The sequence below is a fragment of the Pongo abelii genome, chromosome 1 (assembly GCF_028885655.2).
Source record: "Pongo abelii isolate AG06213 chromosome 1, NHGRI_mPonAbe1-v2.0_pri, whole genome shotgun sequence".
Lineage (NCBI taxonomy): Eukaryota > Metazoa > Chordata > Mammalia > Primates > Hominidae > Pongo > Pongo abelii.
Genome location: NC_071985.2, coordinates 214,867,059 through 214,888,599, shown reverse-complemented (window position 1 = coordinate 214,888,599; position 21,541 = coordinate 214,867,059). Strand labels below are relative to the sequence as shown.

At 51.8% G+C, this 21,541-nt stretch overlaps 1 protein-coding gene across 6 annotated transcripts in view; it reads left to right on the top strand.

Moving 5' to 3' along the window:
- Nucleotides 1-21,541, top strand: part of PAX7 (paired box 7) — a 120,114-nt gene that overhangs the window by 38,857 nt on the left and 59,716 nt on the right. The gene's annotated exons all lie outside the window — the stretch shown is intronic.

Sequence of the window (21,541 nt, the reverse complement as noted above, 5' to 3'; positions counted from 1 at the left end):
GCCTGCCCCAGACCTGAGTACAATCCCATACTCTGCTGCTTAGAAGCTTTGAGACATGGACAGTAGCTTGGCCTGAGTTCTGGCTTCTTTATCTGCAAATGGAATGATAATGGTTGCAACATAGTTGTAACGGATAAAGGAGCTAATCCACAAAAAGCCCTTGATAGGGAGGCTGAGGCGGGCGGATCACGAGGTCAGGAGTTCGAGACCAGTCTGGCCAACATGGTCTCTACCAAAAATACAAAAATTAGCCAGGTGTGGTGGTATGTGCCTGTAGGCCAGCTACTTGGGAGGCTGAGGCAGGAGAATCATTTGAACCCAGGAGGCAGAGGTTGCAGTGAGCCAAGATCGTGCCACTGCACTCCAGTCTGGGTGACAGAGTGAGACTCCATCTCAAAAAAAAAGAGCCCTTAACAGTTCCTGGTACATAGAAAGCACTTTTTATGAGCTGAAATTATCACTGATGAGGATTTCTCTGCATCTTAGACCCCCTGCCCATAAAATAGTACCTACCTTGTGGAGCCACGGCAAGGCTAAAATGAAACAGTACGTGCCCGTAGCTTGGTGTCCAGCAAATGATCCCAAATATTGTAAAATCAATTATTTGCCTGGGTGTGGCTCAGTCTCCTATTTGCAACCCACATCATGAGAGCAGGAACTAAGGAGTGGAGCACTGCAGGGCAGGATGGAGGTGGCTTTTGTTTGCCCTGCCCAGGGCGCCAAAGACATTCAGTTCCCAAAGTCCTGAGTGCCCAGGCCCAGGGGACCTGCCTGCACCGCTTCCACTTCCTTGGCTGTGGCACTACCAGCCCTAGCCCAGGCCTTGTTCTCCACTAAGCACCCCTCCACTCTCTTGCTTTCCCTCAGGCCTGAGCTCTCAACCCCTAATTCATGAAACCTGTTGACTCAGGGCCCAGACCTGCAGCCCCAGGCATCCGTCCGTCAGTCTATCTGTCCATCCGTCACACCAGAAACCTTGCTGGCCTCTCTCCAGGGCCTGGTCAGAGAGTGCCAGCCAGCCGGCAGGAGCTGCAGGCCATGGAGACGACAGCCCGGGCCCGTGTGAGTCCCTCCACCTGGCTCCTTGTCCCATCAGGCACCACTTAAGAGGATGTACCGTTACATGTAAAGGACGAAGGCAGGGCTGGAGACGCCTTCAGAAATGGAAATGGGACCCATTTGTTTATAATTTACTCTCTGACACTTAACAGGAACCTGATGGGACCAATAAAAGCTCAGAACTCACCCAACTCCTGCCTCAAAAGTGCTGGAGCCGGTCCAGTTCTCTAGAGGCAAACACATCTTGAAGCCGGGCAAACCGCTTGGCTCCCAGCACCCCATACCCCCTCGCTCCCTCCCTCCTCGCTAAACTTTTGAAAGACCCCTCACTGTTCCCTAGCTCAGTGGGCCTGCCAGCCTTTCCAAGCTGTGGGGCAGGAAGGCAGCAGGACTTGCTTTCGAGGTAGAGAGGGGCCTAGAAGGCAATTCGGGAGAGGACTAGAATATTCTGGGCACCAGGTAGGCAAAGAGAGGGGGCCAGTGACGGAGGAGGAATCCAGTTTTCAATTTTCCTCAACAGAAAAATGAGTGCGTGAGAGACAATAATTTTCCAGTGTGCAGGCCCTGAGTGAAACCTCCTTGAGACATGGTGAGTTATTAAAGAGGAGGAAAGAAAAGAAATGGTAAAATCAGTTTGCCTTTAGCAGAACTGTACAATGCACTCTTATTTCCAGGGGAATCTAATTAGAGGGCAGACAGCCGAGCCTGGAAGGGGAAGAAAGCCAGAGGTTGGGGCTGGGAGGCCCCAGTGGGCCAGGTGGGAAAAGGGTGTGATGGTGGAGGTTGGGCCCTGGGAGGACGACCTTGGAGAAACATATTCCCTCCCAGCATCTCGGAGGGCTCAGCAGGCCTGGATTCAAATCCTAAATCTTGGCCCTGCCTTATATCTTTGGGTTGGTGGCGTAACCAGTACCTCTACTTTCTTCATTTTAAAATGGGAACAGGCCAGGCCTGGTGGCTTATTCCTGTAACCCCAGTGCTTTGGGAGACTGAAGCAAGAGGATCACTCGAGGCCAGGAGCTGGCATAGCAAGGCCCTAACTCTACAAAAAAAAAAAAAAAAAAAAAAAATTTAAAAATGAGCCAGGCATGGTGGTGCCCACCTGTAGTCCTAGCTGCTTGGGAGGCCGAGGCATGAGGATCACTTAAGCCTAGGAGTTCAAGGTTGCACTGAGCTATAATTGCACCACTGCATTTCAGCCTGGGTGACAGAACAAGACCCTGTCTCTTAAAAAAAAAAAAAAGTAAATAAATAACTAAATAAAATAGAAATAATAAAGTTCCTGTTGGTGTAGTTGTCAAGATGAAATGAGGGAATGTCTGAGCAGAGCTTGGCACATACGGGGCACTCTGTGAGTGTTTCTGACCCTCCTCATTCACCAAGGTGATCAGCCTGATGTCCAACCCTAACAGCTTCCTCATCCCATGCACCCTTGATAATACCCTTCACTTTCCCAAATCTCCCTTTGCCATCTCCTGTTCTTTCACCACTGCCCTTCTGAAACTAGCCACCAGGTCCCCTGGCATCCTGGTATTACAGGTCTAGCTTAGCCTCTGAGGCCACCAAGCCATCCCGTTCCCCATCTCTTACAGAATACATAAGATTCTTATAATAAAATATCACTTTTTTTTTGTTTAGAAACATATAACAGGAAATAAATGTCCTCAGGATTGTAAGGGTGCGCCATGCACCCACCCAGCAGAACCATGGCTGGCAGGAAGTGTATGTCCTTCCACATCAATTTCAGGAAACACGAGGTGCAGCATCTTCCCAGGATATGCATCCCTGTCTCAGATGCAGCGTCCCCTCCTGCCAAATGCAGCCCCAGACTGGAGAGCACTGTTTTTGTTTTTGTTGTTGTTGTTGTTGTTGTTGTTTTTGAGACTGAGTCTCCCTCGCTCTGTCGCCCAGGCTGGAGTGCAATGGCGAGATCTTGGCTCACTGCAACCTCCGCCTCCCATGTTTAAGCAATTCTCCTGCCTCAGCCTCCTGAGTAGCTGGGATTATAGGCATGAACTGCCACGCCCAGCTAATTTTTGTAGTTTTGGTAGAGAGGGGGGTTTCACCATGTTGGCCAGGCTAGTCTTGAACTCCTGACCTCAGATGATCTGCCCGCCTCAGCCTCCCAAAATGCTGGGATTACAGGAGTGAGCCACCGCACCCGGCCAGAGCACTGGTCTTTTATGCAGACTCTATCGGGGCCATTTAGAGCAAGCACAGCATGGCGCTGATGCGGGGAAGAGGAGGTAAAAGAGTGTGGATGCAGCAGCACTGGCACGTGCAGAGCTGCAATTTCCAAGGCCTCCTCACTGCCCTCCCTTACTGAAAGGGAGTTGGAATGGCAAGGGTTCTGTAGCATGGGTTCTGACTCCTGACGGGCCTGGGTTCAAGTCCTGACCCAGCCACATATAGCTGTGTGATCTTGGATAAATCACTGCCCCTCTCAGAGTCTCTTCCTTAGGACTGGTTTAATATTGATGCCTACTATCTCTGAGTGCTTGGAATGACGCCAATTATGCATGCAAAGCTTAGTACCTGGCATAAGGCAAGAGCATCATAGACACCCGTTACCACTGTTTTATCCCCATGGAGAGGACCACGTGCTCTTCAGAACTAAGAAGCCCAATCCCACACCGTCAGCTCCTTAAGTGAACACATTTTTGTCCACCCCCAAATATCTAGAAGCATGGCTTCGTGCCCTGTCAGAACCAGTGTGTTTTCAGACTATACCACTCCCTGCTAGTTTAATGTAACTAACCTCTGGTTGGCCACATTTTTGGAAAATAACATTGTTTATTTGATCAAGATTCAGTAAGCTGGGCTCAGAGCAATAATTGCCCCAGGGTGCGAGTAACAGATTTTATTTTTATTGATCAAAAAAAATGGTTTTATCTAAAACACATCAAACTTTTAAAAGGCGTAAACAGCAGGATCAAATTGGATTTTAACTCCTTTAAAAAGTGGCTCCTTCAGGAACCCATTCCAAAGATGTCCAACTCTTTGCAGTGAGATACTCAAACCCCAGGTTGGATGAGGGATTCCACGGGCAAGGGAGGTTATTTTGGAGCCATAATGAAGGCACTGCATTTGCATTTGGGGGCCCTCTGAGCGGCTGAGACATCTGGAAGCAGAAGGGGGAATTCGATGGAGTATCTGTGTGTTGGTTTAGAGTGTCAGTCCTCGACCTCTTGGAACTGTTCAGCTGGCTAGCTGGGGCTTCCAGCGTGGGGCCAGGTGTCTGGTGTTGCATAAATACATCTCTAATGAAATTATTGTACAAAACAATCCTAACACACTCACCAACAATCACGTTGGCTTGAAGAGAAGACTATTTGGAACATTGCACCTTATTGCTCAGATCTGGCCATATAGGAGGACGTAATTCTTTCACTCCTTCGACAAATGTCTGTTGAGCAATTACCATGGGCCAGGCCCTCTTCTGGGCATTGAGGATAAAGCAATGAATAAAACAGATAAAAATCCTTATCTTCATGGAACGGAAACATAGTTCTTCCAAATAATCCAAGAGGGGAGGCTGGAAGACAGCTCATGGAGGAGGTAGGTGTTGGGTGTGGTTCCTGACTTCAGTCTTTTAAAGGCCACTCTCCTGATACTAGGACAGCTCTTTCCCCTTGCAAATACCAGTGACACACCTGATTGCTGAACACAAAGGGAAGGATGGTGAGGAGAAAAGGGACTTAGGGAAAGAGCCAGGGTGGAGAAGAAGGGGTGAAAAGAGGTGAGTTCAGAGCCCAGAGCAGGCAGGGAGGCAGGCTTCCAGACTGTGGTCTGTCAAGAATCTGATGACACAGCCACCATGGCAAGTTGCAGGAGCAGGCACAGAGAAAGAAGTTCCTCCTCCAAGCTGGCCCCCTTGGCATCGTCTCCACCCTTCCCATGTGAAAAAGATCCAGGGCTTTGGAGCCATGAGGGGCTAGGGCATGGCAGCGCTGTCTGTCCCTCTTTTTCCACTGTGATGATGGGTGAGAGGGATTGTGTGTTTCTCCCCGGGCTCTTGCTCCCTTTCACAGAGCAGCATGGTCCTGTTTATTTGTTGATGCTAGTTTTCTCTGCATTTCTATAGCACAGTGGTTCTCAAATTGTGAACCACCCCCACCAGCAGCAGTGGCAGCATCATCTGGGAACTTGCTGGGAATGAGACTTCCTAGGCTCCCTCATGGGGCCCAACAACCTGTGTTTCCAGAGGCCCTCTAGGTGATTCTGATGCTGCTAACACTTGACAGCTGGTCTAGAAGATGTTGGGGAGGTGGCTTGCTTTGCTTAATATGCATTCATTGGCTTTGGTGTCTGCCCTACCTGAGTTTGAATGGAGACTTTGCTGCTTAGCATCTGAGCAAGTCTCCACATCTCTTCGAGTGTTTGAAAGAGTCCTCTTCCCATGAGATGATTGTGAGGATTCTATGAAAGGACGTAGTGCACGATGACTTCCTGGGACATAGTGGATCCTCAGTAGCCCCGTTCTTTCCTCTGTGGCTTACCTGCCTTACCTGACACACGCCAACCATGAAAAGAAGCCGAAACTGTCCAATAGGCTCATGCCGATCGCCTTGGAAAAATCAACCTCACCAACTCCGACAGCAACAGAACCACAGCATCTTAGAATCGCAGAATCTTAAGATGTTAGAACCAAAAAGGGAATATTTAGCCCCACCCAGCCCACCCAGTTTTTATGGGTGAAGGAACAGAGGCTCAGAGAGACCACCTACCTGGCCAAGGTGACATAGCACGTCAGGGCATCTCTCCTCTCCCCAGCCCAACTGTATGCTGGTGCTGTCCTGGGCTCTGGAGGTGGGGTAATGAATACATCAGATACAGCCCAGGACCCCTTCTCAGGCTGTCCCCCCAACCCCACCTGCAGTCCTGCTCTCGGAACAGCTTTGCAGAGACTGTCAGCCAGGAAGCCGAAATGAGCCCCTGGCTGCTTTTTGTAAACAGCTTTTGAAGTCTCATTTTCTGTCACACCTCTCGTAACTAGCTCAGAACGGGGCTCATACCTGTGTTCAACCCCGATGTGTTGAGTGAATTCATATCTTGAAGCCATGGCTCTAAGTTCGAGTCTCTCTTTCACTTCTTCTCTTGGTGGTGTCTCGGGGGGCAGGAGTCCAGGCAGCGGGGAGATGCAGCAGGCCTCAGGGTCGCTCCCCTGATCAGGGCAGGTGACGGCCCTCACTTAGCCTCCCATCTGCCCACCAGCATCCCTGCACCACGAGCTGGCTCCAAGCCGGGGTCCGCTCAGGACCAAGTTTTCCAGGGTTGGGGCATCCGCGTGACATAATACGTAACAGTAATTAAGAAATAAGCCACCTCGCCCAGCTTCACAGCAATCATTAGGCTAAGTAACTACCATGGTCCAGTGCCTCAAAAATCACCATTAGAGTACGCTCCTTATGGCCATAAAATTTCTCGTTTTCTGCCTTTCACCAGCCTCCCCCTGCCATCTTCGCCTTGCTTTATTTATACATTCGTCCTCAAACAATGGCAATAAACTCTTTCCCAGAGTGTTGCAAATCAGAAATTTGTCCACATTTTTCCACCATCTTCCACTGTGGACCTGCTCTGCCTGGGAACGGCCCAACCAGGCCAGCTGGAGAGGGCTGGGTTGCAGTAGATTGATGGGGGCACGACAGGATGGGGTTGCTGGGGAGAGAGGGTGGGGAGGGGGGCAGCGGGAGAATGCACCATGAAAGGCCTCTCGCTGCCCAGCGACCAGCCGGAGACACAAGGGGCCCATGAGTGGCTGGGGGAGGGGAGGGGAGGGGAGGGGAAGTTGGGGGAGGGGAGGGGAAGTTGGGGGAGGAGAGGGGAAGGGAAGGATAAGGCTTCCCAACCCCCTTCTCCTAAGAGGAAAAGAGGGGGATTGGGGAATCCTGGGAGGCAGGGCAGGCCCCAGGCAGAATGGGAGGGTGATGAAATTGGTCCTTCCCCTCCCCTACAGGAAGCAGATGATCTCAGGGTGTCCTGTAGCTCATGCTGCACACGCAACTTAGGATCACAATCCCTTCTGAAACTCCTCACCACCCCCACCAGTCAATGATCCTTTCTCCAGCAACAGGCATTGTTGAGAGCCAGCCCCACTGTATGCCTGGCACTGTCCTGAACCCTGAAGGTGGGGTTTATCCATCAGATACAGCCCAGGCCCCTTCTCAGGCTGTTCTTTGAGATCCAGGAAGACCCCTTGATTTTAGGGGTAGGGAAAATGCGGCTCAGAGAGGGGTTTAGACTTGGCAAAGGTCACACGCAAGTTGGAGGTGAAGTCAGGGACAAACTTCAGGGTTTCAACCCCAAGCCCCCTCGTCTTTACAGCCAGCCCACGGGCTCCTGGGGGATGCTCCTCTGGAGAGGATGAAGAGTCCTCTCATCTAAATGGGGCATGCTGGTTGACTGTAGGTGATTTGGGGGACACTTCCACCCTGACAACTCGTGTTTTAATCTGGCATTCCTGGAGGCAGTAACAGGGGAAATAACCAAGTTGATGGCTTTGGTGTTGGTGTCTCCAGAGGGTGAAATCTGTTTCATCGGGCGGGCTTCTCAGGTGGAGATCTTGTTTCTAAGGGGGCGGCATGGCCTCCCTTACAGCAACTGCCCCAGTGGTGGGGGTGTTGGGCTTATGTTTCCAGTGATCCTGCTTGACTTTCTCATCAGCACTCCAGGACCGGCGCACAGCAGACCCATCTTTCAGAGAGTGGGTCTCTTTCACGGTGGCATGATCCCGAGACCCCTAATTCCCGTTGCAATGAACATTCACTGCTGTAGCTTTTGTTAGTGTGGTTTGTGAGGCACCGCTGGGTGCTTGATAAACACCTGTGGGGCACGTGCTTCTCTGTACACCTTGTTAGGTACACAGAATGTTAGGTTTCAGAGTTTTCCTGGGAGGCCTGTTTGAAGGAAGATAGAAGTGTGGGGATAGACGGGAAGCTGGAAGCATAGAAATAACTCTGGAGGGAAAAGAAACTGGCACAGAGTCCCGGGGGAGAAGCTGTGACTCTGGGGAAGCTTAATCAGTTCTCCTTGCTGTGTGTGTAATGATGAGGGTCCATGGCTTCTTTATTTAACTGATGGCTGCAGTTCCTATAGACTGTGATTAAAAGCATTCTAGCCAGGCGCAGTGGCTCACGCCTGTAATCCCAGCACTTTGGGAGGCTGAGGTGGGCAGATCACAAAGTCAGGAGTTCAAGACCAGCCTGACCAATATGGTGAAATCCCGTCTCTACTAAGCATACAAAAATTAGCCGGGCGTGGTGGCATTCGCCTGTGGTCCCAGCTACTCGGGAGGCTGAGGCAGGAGAAACGCTTGAACCCGGGAGGTGGAGGTTACACTGAGCCAAGATCGCGCCACTGCACTCCAGCCTGGGTGACAGAGCGAGACTCCATCTCAAAAAAAAAAAAAAAAAAAAGAGAGAAAGAAAAGAAAAAGAAAGAAAAGAAGCATTTAGCCGGGCGCAGTGGCTCACGCCTGTAATCCCAGCACTTTGGGAGACGGAAGCGGGTGGATCACCTGAGGTTGGGAATTCAAGACCAGCCTGACCAACATGGAGAAACCCTATTTCTACTAAAAACACAAAATTAGCTGGGCATGGTGGCGCATGCCTGTAATCCCAGCTACTCAAGAGGCTGAGGCAGGAGAATTGCTTGAACCCAGGAGGCGGAGGTTGCAGTGAGCCAAGATCGTGCCATTGCACTCCAGCTTGGACAACAAGAGCAAAACTCTGTCTCAAAAAAAAAAAAAAAAGCGTTCTAGAATGATAGGAACTGCAGAGCTGTTCTTAGTCACCCTGCCCTCGGGTAATGCCCAATATAAGAAAAAATAGAGTTTCCATCCTCGAGGAACTCCCAGTCTTATTGTAAAGACGCCATCTCTACCCTGGGCTGTCCTCAGTTTGATGGGGAGATGGACTTTCCACACATATCCACTGAAAGCTAATGATTAGTCTCCAGCAGGAGTTGATACTAAGAGCTGAGAAGACGGCACGGGCAGCAAGTGCCATAGGGATTCAAGCAGAGTTCTCTGGATGTGGCAGTCCTGGAGGGCTTCATGGAGTAAATGGCCTTCATGTCTAGATTGGGAGGACGGTGGGGTTAGACAATGGGAACTAACTTGAAGGCATCATCCCAGGGCACAAGTCGGTATGGAGGCTGGAAGTGGCTCTGCAGGGTGGGCATGTTTGAGCCAGTGCAGGGGACCTGGCATGGCAGGCTCAGAAGTGCCCATCGCGATGGTTAAGAGGGCTCTGGGACCGGCTGCCTGGCCTTCACTGTCACTCTGCCATTGAGTTACTTAACCCCTTTGAGCCTCAGTTTTCTCACCTGTAAAATGAGGCTAATAGAAATACTGATGAGCGTTGTAGTGAGGTGATGTGATTTGCTACAGGAAAGGTCCTTCGTAAGGTCAAAGCACACTATAGCGGTTTGAACGCTTCTTCTCTGTGGCCTTCACACCCAGCCCCACTGGGGGATGCTGCATGGGTTCACAGAGCCCCGTCTTCAGGGTAGAGTGAGCCCCAGGTTTAAGTCCTTTTTCATGACTGAGCCCAGAAGCAGGGAGTTACATGGACAGAGGGAGGAGGCCCAAAGCCATTTTCCATCTCCACCTCCAAACAACTTTCCAACTGGACACAGCACCTGTCTCCCAGGGCTCCAGCACTGAGAAGGGGTGAGGGTATGGGGAGGGGGAGAAGGAGGGTCCTGCAGGCTTGGCCTCTCAGGCATATGGTCCTTTCACAGCCGCTTTGTGGGGCACGGATGGGTGGTCGGGCTGCCTTTTCCTTTCCATGCCGGACAGCTTAATCTGGCCACTGGAGCCCCAGCTGCTGCTCTTTCCCCTCTGCTGATTTTGAGACCTCTCCTTAGGCCTCCCCTGCTCCAGCTTCCTGGGCGTCTGTCTTCCTCTGGCCCCTTAGTGCCTCCAGCATTTATGCTACAGCTGGATCACTTACCTGAGACCACCTGGCCCCCTCTTCTCTGTAGGTACATTTTGCATCCAGGACAGATTTCTGGGAAAAGGATGGGATGGGATGGACGTGGGGTCTGTGGGCATGGCTTGGGGTCTGCAAAGCCTCCATCGTGGAAGAATAAGGAAAGGATGACAAAGTCATGTTCATTCATTCAGTCATTTGTTCATTCATTCACCCATGCATTCATTCCTTGCCTTTGTGTTTTGTGCCAGGCAACTGTGCTTGCCTCTGAGGGATACAGAAGTAAAATAGGTCCACACTACATGGAGGGGCCAATAATAACAATAGCAGCAATAATAATAGCTAACATGGATTGGGTGCTTACTGAGTACCTGGAACTGTTCTTGCCTTGCAGTAATTCCCTTCATCTTTGTGCATGACAACTCTGTGGGGTTGGTACTATTCTTGTCCTCATTTTACAGGTGAGGAAATTGAGGCCCAGAGGGATGAAGTTACTTTTCTACATTAGTGGGGGGCTGGGACAGTTGTATCAAGGGTACCTCTGTCTGTGTATTTCTCAAGGTTCCCACCCCTGGAGCTGCATCAGTACCCTAGGGAATACGCAGGATGGCAGCTCTTATTCCCAGGGGATGCATAAGCAAATAGAGATTCCAAGAGGACAAGTGACAAGTGACATGCTCAGGGTCACACAGCAGGTCATGGATGAGCCCAGAGTGCCAACTCCCCACCTGCCAGGCTTCCGTTCTGAAGGAGAGGAGAGACTGGGTCTGGGAGTGGTGGCTGGCAGGCTGGCCAGCCCAGGAGCACCCGTCACACACAAGGCTGGGAGCTCAGCCTCCATCCAGTTTTCCTCACCTCCCCTCCTCCTTTCTGTCTCCCATCACTCTCACCGTTTAGAAATAACAAGAATGAGGCTCAGGACTTAAACATACCCAGGAGTTATGGCTGGTAGGAGGCAGATTCCGAACTCAAACCCAGGCCCATCTGACCTCACTGCCTCTACTCTTCTCACCTCTCCCCCAGTGCCAGCCCTTGCTACCTCCACCACACTTTGTAAGACAGGACCAAGCGGGCAAGCCCTTCAGAAGCAGCATAGTGACTTCTGCTCTGCCCAGCACAATCGTTGCTCTCCCTGCTGCTTAAATAACTTGGATGAGTAAATGATTGAAATAACCCGTGAGAGAAGTGAATGAGAACTAGTGAGTAATTTCAAGATGGACTTAAAGTCACAGGAAGAGTGTAAAAGATTTTGAGCCGGGCGCGGTGGCTCACGCCTGTAATTCCAGCACTTTGGGAGGCTGAGATGGGCAGATCACCTGAGCTCAGGAGTTCAAGACCAGCCTGACCAACATGGAGAAACCCACTCTGTACTAAAAATACAAAGTTAGCCGGGCGTGGTGGCACATGCCTGTAATCCCAGCTACTCGGAAGGCTGAGGCAGGAGAATCGCTTGAACCTGGGAGGCGGAGGTTGCGGTGAGCTGAGATTGTACCATTGCACTCCAGCCTGGGCAACAAAAGCAAAACTCCGTAAAAAAAAAAAAAAAAAAAAAAAAAAAGAGATTTTGAGCTGAGCTCCTCATAGAGTGGGCCTGCCCCTGCCCCCCAAGGTGCCCTCTTAAAATGTCCCACCTCATCCTCCTCACTAATCCACAGCTGCCACCCCTTCCAAAACTCCATATTAGCTGCACAGGACCAGCATGTTAAAGAGACCGAGTTAGAAGGGTCCTCATGACATCTTCAACTTCGACCTCTTGCTTCATCTCCCATATGTGCTTTGTGCTTGGTTCACAGCTTGGTGCAGAAGAAAGAGCTCTGGGTCTGCCACGAGAATACAGGGCTCTGAATTCTGTCCATGCAACTACACAGTACCATTTCCAGCAGTACTACTTCCTTCTTCCTAGAAAGGCTCTTTCCCGGCAGGAATGTATACACAGTGCCCTCTAGTGTCTAAGGACAGTACCATGCTGCTAGCAGAGAGCCAGGATCAAAGAATGCCCCACTGCAGTTTCCCCTTGCATCAGATTTTGTGGTGCAAATCATCTACCTAGGGCTTAGAATTTTATTTTATTTTATTTTATTTTATTTTTATTTGATACGGAGTTTCATTCTTGTTGCCCGGGCTGGAGTGCAATGGTGCAATCTCAGCTTATTGCAACCTCTGCCTCGCGGGTTCAAGTGATTCTTCTGCCTCAGCCTCCTGCGTAGCTGGGATTACAGGCATGCACCACCATGTCTGGCTAATTTTGTATTTTTAGTAGAGATGGGGTTTCACCATGTTGGTCAGGCTGGTCTCGAATTCCTGACCTCAGATGATCCACCCACCTTGGCCTCCCAAAGTGCTGGGATTACAGGTGTGGGTCACTATGCCCGGCCGGGCTTAGAATTTTAAAATCCGGCCTGGTGGGGTTCAATGGGAGCTCCCTGGAGAAGAAAAAGTTTTGTCAAATTTTGTGAACAAGGTGAGAATCCATCTCTGGCTTTCCTAAAGACACTCTCCTCCTTCCCTCCTCTCCTTGAGTTGGGAGAGTGAAATTGAACCTGTGGGCTTCTCTCATTCACTGGGAGAGAGTGTAGGATTTGGAGTCAGATAGAGCCTATTTGGATCCTCACGTTGCCAATGCTTCCCAGCCCCCAGGAGGCCTCTGGGGCAGCCAGAGGACCTGGCCACGGAGCCTGAAGCCTAGGTTCTGGTTAGGGGCCGGTGGGACCCTTCAGACATTAGCATGGAGGAGTCTCACCCTTTGCCAGCTGTTGGGCCCCGTGGACGGGGAGGAGCCATGTTGCCCACTTTCTAGAATCCCCTTCGAGAAGAAGCAAGAAGTGTTCCCCCCGGATCAATGCCAGCTCACCCTGTCTTCTTCCCAGTGGAGAACTGGGGATGGGGGGAGCAGCCTGAAGTGGGCGGGACTCCAGCCCTAGAAAACCCCACGTTAGAATCCCACCCTGCCACCTTCTGGACAGTGGCCCTGGGCAAGTCCCTGAGACTCTGAGCTCCCGTCCCCTCCTCTGGGGCCAGCAACTTGGTGGTGTAGCCTTGGTCCAAGGGTTGGAGATAACGGACTCCCCAGATGTGCTGTGGCCTTAAGACGTTCTCGGCCCCTCCTGGGCCTGCCTGGGAAGGGGAGAGAGGAGGTGATGCCGGGCTGTGGGGGCGGGGTAGGCAGGACCTAAGGAGTTGATGGAGATCCCATCTGTCGAGGACAGGTCTCAAGGGGAATGTGCAGAGCCCCCTCCCTGCTTCTGTACCCTCAATCAATCCCGTTCTCCACCTGTCCCTGCACGGCTGCCCAGCTGCCTGGATGGGGCAGGGCACCTGGCTGGGGTCCCTGCTCACCAGGACAGTGGAGTACGTGTGTGGGTGAAGTGGGTGGGGGTCAGGAAAGTGGTCAGGTACAGCCAGAAACCAGAGTGGGGCCAACTGGTCAGGCGGTTGGCTCAGTGGCTCCATCCGGAACCTGACCTCCCCTCCACCCATCTCCCCTGCACCCTCAGAGTAGGGCTGGGTTGATTTCACCTTTGAACTCCCAGATACTGGGACTGAGTGAGTGCACAGACACATTTGAAATGAATCAAGTGTGGATAGTTTTGCTCTGTCCCAGCAATGAGAATGCAGCTATGGATACCTTAGACCCAGAGCACCAAGGAAGGCTTACTTGTCCCCGGCAGTTGTTTTTCTAAATTTCGTTTTCTTTGAACATTCAGTTGTTACCAACCCAGCATTACTTTATGTGCCGTAAGATACCAAGTCATTTTATCATCCATTCATTCATGCAACAAATATTTGAGTGTCCACTTTGTGCCGAGCATTGGAGATTCGGCAACGAACAAAAGGACAGTCAAGAACGCCCATTGGCCGGGTGCGGTGGCTCATGCCTGTAATCCCAGCACTGTGGGAGGCTGAGGTGGGTGGATCATCTGAGGTCAGGAGTTTGAGACCAGCCTGGCCAAAATGGCAAAACCTTGTCTCTGCTAAAAATACAAAAATTAATCAGGCGTGGTGGTGGGTGCCTGTAATCCCAGCTACTCAGGAGGCTAAGGCATGAGAATCACTTGAGCCTGGGAGGCGGAGGTTGCAGTGAGCTGAGATCAAGCCACCGCACTCAAGCGTGGGCAACACAGGAAGACTGTCTCAAAAATAATAATAACAATAATGCCCATCCTTGTGGAGTGTGCAATGGGTGGTGGATGGGTGCTGGGAACAGATGACAAAACAGAATACATAGCACGTCTGACTGATTGTGCTGAGGGAGGGTCGGGGGTGTCTCTGTTATTATCTGTGTTTTCACATGTGGGGGCCACAGAACCCAGCCAGACTGAGTCCAGAACCTGTGCTCCTCAGTGTCCGCTCTTCCTGGCCTGACCAGCTGCAAACTGCAGAGGTTCACCAGGCCATGAGGAGGGTGGGACGGGGCATGGGCAGAAGGCACAGCCTTTGCAAAGCCCTGCCATTGCTGGGAGAGAAGGTGGTGGCTGGAGTCCAGGAAGAGATGGAGTGGGCGGATGCCAGGACAGATTCCAATCTAAGAGGGACTCGGGATCTCCTGGTCTCAGTGCTGGGCTAGCTGCATGAGAGGCGGGAAAGGAGAGGAGGAAGAATTAAGGACAGTGCTGGCTGGGTGTGGTGCCCAACGCCAAGAGGAGCACCCAAGAGGAGTGTGAGCAGAAGAGGTGGACTGTAGTGGGACACTTCATCCTTTCCTGGAACCCCAGGGAGGTTTAACTTGGATTCCAAGCCCCTGCCTCTCAGTCTGATCCTCCGTCGCCCTGTCCTTGTGTGTAGTCTGACTCCCACAGCCATGCCCGAGCCCCATGCACTGTGCGCTGGTTACAGCTGAGCGGTTCCCTCGGAGGGGCAGGGAGGGCCCCTGCCATGGTCCCAGCTTGCCGGGCCCCCAGCTGAGCTGTAAATGACTTTTCCATTTTCTGAGACCTGCGCCCAGGCCTGTTTGGTATTCAGGGACTCCTGGCCCACACTCGCCGGCTCTCAGCTCTGCCCGAATTACTTGATTAAAACGCATATCAACTATTATGTGATTCGTTTCTCTGCCACAGCTCCGCGCCGGGGCCTATGTTAAACTGTAATAAAAGCTGGGTTGGGAGGCTGCGGGAGAGGGGAGCACAGAATTAGGGGTGGGAGGGTTTCCGGAGGGTGTGAGGGAGGCTGAGAGAAGGACCCCAAACCTCAGGGCCACTGCCGGCCTCCACTGATCTGGGATGGGTGATTTAGAAATGGGTCAGCTCCCTCCTGGTCCTCTGTGAGCTGGGTAGATCCAGAGATTGTGGTCACCTTATCACCTTATTTCAAGGTTTTTCCTCTGGCAAAAGACAGAGGAGGGAAAGGTTGAGGATGGAAGAGAAGCCACATTGCTTTTCAGGATCAGAAATGGAATTTTCCATCACCCAGGAACTTGCTGTAGCCAAATTGGCCTTCTCCGGGCTGGGAGTTCTGAGTCCTGGGTTTACTTTGCAGCTTCACTGCCCTGAGACTCCACTGAACATCTGTAAAATGGGGATAACACTGCCTGCCTTCCCCTCCCCTTATTGGGAGAGACTGTGTTGGGACAACAAAAGGGCTTGTAAACTGTAGAGTGCTGTGTGCAAGTGCAGGGGGTGACTGCTGCAGTGCGTCAGAGTTCAAGAGAGACTTTGCCAAGCTCTGCCAAGCTCTATTCATTCAAGGGGCCTTTATTGAGCATATGCTGTGTCCCAGGCATAGTCCCTGCCACACTCAAGGATCTCCCAGTCCAGTGAAACCCACAGACCCATAAACAGTCACGTTCAGTGTCTCCTGATGAGCTTTGAGAACGCCAAGGAGGGGAACTGAAATCACCTTGGATGGGCCCAGGAAGCCTTGCTGGAGGAGGTGGCCCAAGAGCTGGATGGTGCTGGGTGAGCACTCCCAGGAAGAGGGAAGGCACTCTGAGCAGAGGAAGCTCATGCTCAAAGGCATCAAGGCAAGACCCACCTGGCACGCTCACTCACAGAAGCCATGAGTGGCTGGACAGGGAACTGTATGGGATGGCGCGGTGAGTGGGGACACGTGGGCAGGGCCCATGGTGGTTGAGGCCTTGCTGGCGTGGCTGAGGCTTCCTGGCACATGCTGGCAGTCAGTGATGGCTTCCAGAGGTCAGTAGCTGTGAAAGGAGGCTTTGAAGGGACAGGCAAAGGCTGGGGGAGAGAGGATGACAGCTGCACCCAGCAACCTTCCATCCATCACCATCACCATCAACATCACCATCACCATTACCACCATCACCTCAGCCTGGGCCAGACACTGCCTGGAGCTGAAATTGCTCCTGCCTACCCCAAAGCTTTGACAACGCAAATGACTTCCAGCACCTCCCGCCCCTCATTCTGTCCTGAGGTTCTGCTGCTTTAATGAGTCACAAGCTGCCTTGATGTTTTATGTCTGTCCTGTGCCCCAGTTCATCTGGCAGTGTTTCCTCCACTGGACTGGAAAATCCCCAGGACAAGGTCATACCTCCTCTATCCGACTGGGAGCTTCCTAAAACAGAGGCTGTTTCTCCCCCATGAGATTGGGAGGTCTCTCAGGTAGGAGCTGCAATTCTCCTTTGCTCAGTATGGACCGCTCCACATCCCTAACTAGAGACAGGATCCAGGAACCCAGAGAGTGCGTCTCTCCCTGTATCCTTCTCTTTTGGGGCAATCTCCAGACCAGCACCCCACTGGGACCGTCCCATTCCTTAGCTGTTTGAGAGTGCAAGGGCAGAAGCCGAGGATGGCCATGAGGCTGCTCCCCCACTGTGCACCCCGAATCTGACTGCCGTTTAATGAATGCGTTCCCATGTTCACTCCCCCCACATCCCCCTCCCCGAACCAGCTGCCTAGACTTCACCAAGGTACCAGCTTTTGGTACACAGAAGACTCAGCCCCAACCAGCAGGGCCTCTATGGCCAGTTCCACCTAATCCTGTTGATTAATTTGACTCTGAGGCTAAAGGGTTTCCAGGGGTGGGGAGGGAGAAGGGCACCCCAAGAAAGTGGGGGTGCAGGAAGCTGAAGTGAGGCTGATGTGGTGGCACTGGGGTTCTTTGTGTCTTCTCACACTGCTTTGGCCTGGTACTCCCCACCCTGTTTCCTTTTCTGTCATCACCACCGTCATTGTCCTCATCATCAGCAATAGTAATAGCCTTCATGGGTCCTTGAAGTTGCAAATTACTCCCATCATCTTTATTTTATTTTATTATTATGTTTTATTTTTATTTTTTGAGACAGAGTCTTGCTCTGTTGCCCTGGGTGACGTGCAGTGGTGTGATCTCAGCTCACTGCAACCTCCACCTCCCAGATCGAAGCGATTCTCCCGCCTCAGCCTCTCAAGTAGCTGGGATTACAGGCACGTACCACCAAGCCCAGCTAATTTTTGTATTTTTAGTAGAGACGGAGTTTCACCATGTTGCCCAGGGTGGTCTTGAACTCCTGACCTCAGGTGATCCACCCGCCTCAGCCTCCCAAAGTGCTGGGATTACAGACATGAGCCACCACACCGGGCCCCATCATCTTTGTCTCATTCCATTCTCAAAGCCATCCAGGGAGGCATACAAGGATATATTGTTATCCTCATTTTTAAGGCTGAGAAAACCAAGGTCCTGAGAAGGGGGGCGACTTGTCCAAGACCACACAGCTAGGGAAAGACAGAGCCCACAAGCCAGGTCTCAGGCTGCCGAGACCAGGATTCCTGATTAGACCAGGGCTGTCCCAGAGGACCCTCGAACTCCTTCCCAATCTGTCCCTTCCCGACAATCCCTCTCCAGGGCTCACTTGCTGTGTGTCCTCCATCCAAGTGACTGAACCTCTCAGAGCCTCGGTATACCTATTGGTAAAAGAGTCAATAGTCCCTGCTTCACAGACCTATGAAGGCTGGCACAGAGGTTTCTAAAGTGGGGGTCTCTTCCCCTGAGCTTGGCCAAGGCGGGTGGTGGATGCTCTTTTTCAGGGGTTGAAGTCACAAACAAACTGCAGTTCTGTTCTCTTGAGATCTCTCTGGATCTCGGTGGGCAGTGAGACAGAGCTCTGCCCTCCCCACTCAGTGTCCAGAGGGTTGTTATGGCAACCTCCAACATCCAAGAGGATCATGCCAGATCCTTTCGGACAAGAGAGACCTGTGGGCCCTGCTTGGCCTTCCCCAGTCTGGGCTTCGGTCTGGGCATCTCTCTGGATCCACGGAGTTCCCCAAATCCCTGCAGAATAAGGAGTGGGAGCGACAAGGAGACAGGAAGGAATTAGACCCAGAACTCCATGGTGAGTCTAGAAAGCTGCAGGTGACTTGCAGGACCGAGGGATCAGCTGAAGCATGGGAGGGCACTGAGGCCCACGGCTCAGCAGAAGCACTTGAATTTTATCTCTCGGTGGCATAAAGCAAATGTTGGTCCTTTGCTAACTGCAGTCATGAGTTTGGTCACAACTCTATATCTTGTCCTATTATTTCCTTAATATTTTACTATATCCAAAAGCACCTTTAAAAACCTAATTCAAGGATATTAATGCTCTTATAAATGGAAAATGAGTATCATTTCCTGTAAATAGATGGGAACCATAAAAACCATAAATAGCATTAAAAACAAGCAATGTTGTTAAATTCTACCTAGAGACTTGCACACGGGAAGCTGTGAGCTTGGGGCCTGCCTTCTCTTTGTTAAGAAAAAAGAACAACTGTGTTAATGACTGTATTGGACTGTGCTGGCCTCAGTGGTGGCCACCAGCCACGTGTGACTATGTAAATTTGAATTAAAATTAAATACAATGAAAGACGACGTTCTTCAGTTGCAGTAGGGAAGTTTCAGGTGCTCAAAACCCCACGTAGTTAGTACTGCCATATTGAACACTGCGAATCTAGAACGTTTCCGTCATCGCAGAAACTTCTACTGGACAGCACTGCTCTAGAACTGAATGGAGACTCAGTCAGATTAGTATTTCCAGGCCAGGCATGGTGGCTCATGCCTGTAATCCCAGCAATTTGGGAGGCCGAGACAGGCGGATCACCTGAGGTCAGGAGTTCAAGACCAGAGTTCGACACCAGCCTGGCCAACATGGCAAAACCCCATATCTACTAAAAATACAAAAATTAGCTGGCCATGGTGGCATGTGCTTGTAGTCCCAGCTGCTCGGGAGGGTGAGGCACGAGAACCATTTGAACCCGGGAGGCGGAGGCTGCAGTGAGCAGAGGTGGCACCACTGCACTCTAGCCTGGGTGACAGAACAAAACTCCATCTCAAAAACATAAAAATAAAAAGTAAATAAGAAAGACTAGGATTTCCCCCAGGACAAGGCTATGCCTCCTCCATCAGACTGGGGCTTTCTGAGGGTAGGGCCTGTGTCTGCCCTCATCTCTGACCTCACAGCTCTGAGGTCACATCTCTGACCTCACAGTCTCTGCCCAGAGACTGCACTCCCTACAACTCTAGTCCCCCATCTCCCTCAGCTCCTGTCTGAGCTCAAGTGTCCTCACTGGAGAACTGAATCTGGTGCCCCATTCCCCATCCACGGGCTGGCCTCCCTGCCTGCCAGACAAATGCCTGCTTCCTTCTTCTGAAGCCCCAAGGGCTGGCTTTCATTGTCACCGTCAGAACACTGAGGTTATGCAGTGCATTTCAGGAATTGAATCCTTGGCATTAGTTGTATTTGGCTCTGAGCCCCAGACATGGTGGGGAAGGGGCTCCAGGATGGCAGCTGTGCCCACTGTGGTCTCCCCACAGTGACTGGGGGGCTGGGTAACTGGCAGCCTTGGCAGGAAAGGCAAGGGCAGAGCCCTGGCAGGAAAAGCAAGGGCAGGGGTTAGATCTGACCCCAGGTCTCTGCCCTTGGGGATGAGGCAAGCCACGATGAAGGCAGGACTCCCTTGCAATCCGTTCCTTCGCTGTGTGGCATGGCGTCACAGTCAGAGACAGCCTGGCACTGGCCAAAAAAAAAGCAAGGATAACTTTCCAACGGACAAGACAGCAGGATGGAAGGAAGTGGGCCCAGGGCACAGAGGCATTGCCAAGACGGATGACCCTCCAGGCGCATGACCTCCCACACCCCCGGGCCACACCCACTAGCTTCCTGGCTATGAATGTGGCGCCATGATTAAATTACCCAGCATACCTTTTGACACACCAGGCGTTTACGTGTGCTCTCCTCTCTGCCTGCAGTGCCCTTCCCTTCACCTCCACTTAACATGTAAGGCAGTACTAGTTTCTCTTTTTGTTTTTGTTGTGGGGAGGAGGGAGTTGCCCCTTGGGGGAGGGGCCTAGGCCTATTCCTGTAATTAACACTTGAAGCGATTGGGAGGAAGGGATCTTTGTATTGGTGGAAGGGGTCAGGGGCGAGGAGCACAGTTTGAGTGAACCTCACATTACCTTTCTGGGACTCAGCTTCTCCCATCTCTGATGCGAACACAAGATCTCCCAGGCTCTTCTAGCTTGACTCAGGCTGAGTGCTCCAAGCCCAGGGCTCAGTTCCTACCTTTCCCACTGCATACCTAGCCTCTTCAGGTGCATAGCAGGTACTCAATAAATGCTTTAGGGGAGGGAGTGAATGAGTCAATGACAAAAAATAAAAGTGCGTCCAGGAATACCAGAGATGGAGAAGGAGAGGAAGTGGGAGAAAGAAATGAAGGCAAAAGAGAAAAAGGAGGAAGAGGAGTGGGGAAGAAGGAAGGTGGCCTCTGAGTGTCTGCTCTCTTTTCCATCTTCCTTTCTGCTTCCTCTTCTCTATGCTTCCCACAGCTCCCCAGGGGTGGAACAGGGAGCTGGTTCCCGGGTGTCTCAGCCCCAACAGCTAAGGAGACTGAGCAGCGGCTTCCTGCAGCCTCCCTAGCTTGGGCCAGGGCTGAAGCAGATTCCTGGCCTGATAACCCCAACCAGGCCGGGGAAGTGAGCTGGCTCCAACCTTTCGGGCTCTCCAGGCCCAGGCCCAGGAAGCAACAAGCCTTCACCCACCCCCAGTCTCCATGGTGGAAATTAGTGGGGATGATGGGGTGGGGTCCGTGGCCTTGACCAAGGTCATTCAGGTGAGGTCTCCTCTAGCCTGGGGGAATCACTCAGAGACCCTGGGGCATCCCAGGGAGAGGCTGTCAGTGGAAGTCGCCTAATCCAAACCCTTCATGTCACAAATGGGGAAAGTGAGGCCTGAGGAGGGGAGATAGCCTTCCCAGGGTCACCGGCATTTAGGAGCAGAGCCAGCCCTGGAATCTAAGCTTCTTGATGGGCAGCTCTGGACGCACGCACTTTTTCTTTTGTTGAGACAGGGTCTTGCTCTGTTGTCCAGGCTGAAGTGTGGTGGTGTGACTGGCTTACTATAACCTGGAACTCCTGGGTTCAAGCAATTCTCCCACCTCAGCCTCTTGAGTATCTGGGACTACAGGCATGCGCTTCCACACTCAGCTAATTTTCTTACCTTTTTCTGGAGGTCGGGTCTTACTGTGTTGTCCAGGCTGGTCTTGAACTCCTGGGCTCAAGCAATCCTCCTGCCTCAGCCTCCCAAATTGCTGGGATTACAGGCATGAGCCAGCATACATGGAGGCCTGTTTCTTAAAGTCAAGATTATTGAG